This window comes from Halichoerus grypus, chromosome 12 (assembly GCF_964656455.1).
Source record: "Halichoerus grypus chromosome 12, mHalGry1.hap1.1, whole genome shotgun sequence".
In the NCBI taxonomy this organism is placed as follows: Eukaryota; Metazoa; Chordata; class Mammalia; order Carnivora; family Phocidae; genus Halichoerus; species Halichoerus grypus.
Genome location: NC_135723.1, coordinates 79,445,433 through 79,448,371, shown reverse-complemented (window position 1 = coordinate 79,448,371; position 2,939 = coordinate 79,445,433). Strand labels below are relative to the sequence as shown.

General features: G+C 41.0%; 1 pseudogene; it reads right to left on the bottom strand.

Annotated features, from left to right (window-relative positions):
- Positions 1 to 356: 356 nt before the first annotated feature.
- On the bottom strand, positions 357 to 2,369 carry LOC118529126 (CCA tRNA nucleotidyltransferase 1, mitochondrial pseudogene; annotated as a pseudogene).
- Between the last annotated feature and the right edge of the window lie 570 nt (positions 2,370 to 2,939).

The window sequence follows — 2,939 nt, the reverse complement described above, 5'->3', positions numbered from 1 at the left end:
CAAGTCTTTTTCTGGACATATACTTTCATTTCTATTGAGGAAATATCTAGAATTGAAATTGTTGGGTTGTAGGGTAGGTGTATCTGCAACTGTAGCACAAAGTGCTAAACAGTTTTTTCCATAATTGGTTATATTATTTTGCATTCCCACCAACAATGTATAAGAACTGTATTTGCTGTGAATCCTCACTAGCATTTAGTGGTGTAGGTCTTTTTGTCATCTTATTGGATGTGAAGTGGCATCTTATTGTAGTTTTAATTTACATTTCCCTGTCGGCTAATGAACAACTTTTCATGTTCTTATTGTATCATTCTTATACACTCTGTTTGATTGTGTTTCTTCAAGTGCTTCACCCATTTTTTTTTTTTTCCAATTCCAAAGGGAATGTTTATTAAAGGCTCAAGAGTAACTGTCAAGCCAGTCTTTCTCAGGCTTAGCATGCATAAAGAAATCATTATGACAAAGGAAGGTATCAACTACATACTAAAACTTAGAGCTTGCTAGAACAAGTTTCAGGTGTATGAATGCCAGCCACCCAGGACATACCTGGTCTTCATAATTTTATACAGGATATTCTGTCAACTAATTTCAACATAAGTTTATTTTGTGTTGAAATTAAATTCATTTAAATGTGTTAAATTCAAGTAAGAACTAACACTTAAAGACTGATAAAATAATGTAGTTATTTCAATAGCAAACAAACACTTTTTTCTTAAAGATAGTTACCATTTTTAAGATCAGTAATGCGCTACACCGGAAAAAAAAAAAAAAATTAAACCCTAGACAGGGGAAGCCAACTATACTATTCACAGCAGGAACTATTCCAGAAGCAGCAGAAGGTTCAAGGATATAAATGAGATTTAAGAGGAGGTAGACTTGAGTTTACTGCCAGAAACTCACAAAGACCTCTGTTGATCTGAGAAGGTCCCCCAAGCTGGCTTTCATTCAAGTCTCTTAAATCTCACTGAGAGGGAGAGAAGAAAACCTAGCCTTACCCCAAATTTTCTGCTATTTAATGCCAGCTCTCATCAATTTTCGCTCTTCTTTATGTAACTTAGGAGTTCGTCTTTCTCCATTTGGTAGCCGCTTTTTTTTCCACTGTTCTCGCAACTGCTGCAACAGAGCCCCAATTTCTTTTCCTGAAGAAATGCCCACTTTTCTGATGTCATGGCCACTCACAGGAAATGGAGGAATGCACCACTGCTGCATCTGCTGCAGAAGACCATGCTCTCCCTGGTACTTCAGGAGTTCACACACACGGGTCATTGCGTCAGATTCCCTAGAATCTATAATGAAGTCTTGATAGGGTTTCAGTGGCTCTGAACTATCCGTTGCTTTAACTAAATCTTTCCTGTTTTTAACTATGAATATACCAAGGTTCTTCTCTTCTTTTGAAATCTTCAACCTCAAATCCAATTTTGTGACATCATCCTGTACTTTGAATAATGAGACCAAGAGAGTCATTGGCTTTGGTGAAAAACCATCAGCATTTTTACTAACTTTGTTAAATTCTTCTAAACTTGCACTAGTAGGTAAGCCCATGTAAGGAGCCACATCAAGATCATAGAGGAGGTGAATCAAATGATTTACATGGTTACCAACAAGAATTTTTTTCAATTCCACCCAAATCCTCTCTCCTGATATTCCAGCCAACCCTTTTGCATTTTCTGCAATTGCTTCCAAAGTCTCAGGATCGTGGTCACCAGGTTTGTCTACAATTCTCCCATAAAACCGGAAATATCATAAAATTCGAAGATAATCTTCTTGTATCCTCTGTTTAGCATGTCCAACAAACCTAACTTTCTTATTTTTTAAATCTTCATAACCACTGAAGTAGTCAAATAAGGTACCATCAAACCCTAAAAACATAGAATTTATAGTGAGATCTCTGCATTCAGCATCTTTGTGCCAATCAGTTGTGAATTCTACCTCAGCATGTCTTCCATCAGTGACAACATCAATCCGCAGTGTAGTAATTTCAAAATTTTCTTCATGAAGCCTGGCAGTAATTGTTCCATGCTTTTCTCCTTTGTTGTTTATCATACGAATACCCGCAGCCTGAAACATGTCCTTCATTTGAGCAGGGGTAGCCGTGGTAGCAAAATCCACATCTTTGAGGCTTTACTCCATTTAATAAATCCCTCACTGCTCCTCCTGCTATTCTTAATTCATGATTTTCTTTGACAAATAATTCTGTCAGACTCTTCAATCCTGCCGTGAACAGTGACTGGAATTCTGGAGACTGCGACTTCATTGTCAATAGATACTGCTTGAAAAGGCACAGCCTACTCCAACTACCGCTCAGGAATGGCCTGCGCCAGGGATTCAGGCACCTCGGCATCTGGGGGCAAGGTCACCAACCACACATCCGGACCACGTGGGGAAGAAAAACAGTGTCCTTCCAACTCCGCCTAAAATCAGAAAAACCCGCTGAGGACCCTGGCCTTGAAGAGGCGTGTCCCGCCCCTCACACCAGGTGCCAGACGGAAAAAGCTTAGTGAGACCCTCGGGGGGCTGGCCCCAAAGAACGGAAAGTGCCCGGGGAAGCCCGATGATTCAGCCTGCTGTTACCGGAACGTGGCAGGGACGCGGCCCCACGACCTGCACGTCGAGCTCTGCTCCGCGGTGGAGAGAACGCCTCTCACCGCCACAGGCTCGCACCCTCCCCAGGAGGCTCCCTCGCCCCACTGCCCTCCCTGCGGCGCGCACCCGCACGCCCTCCCTCCCTGCCGCTTCACCCATTTTTTAATTGGGTAGGTTTTCTTATTATTTAGTTGTGTTCTTTATACATCCTGGATACAAGTCCTTTGTCAGATGCATGTATGGTGTATATTTTCTTCCAGTCTGTGGCTCTCTGTTTAATTGTATTAGTTGTGTCCTTTCATGATAACAGTTTTTACTATGAAATTATAAAAGTCCAATTAATCATTTATTTCTTT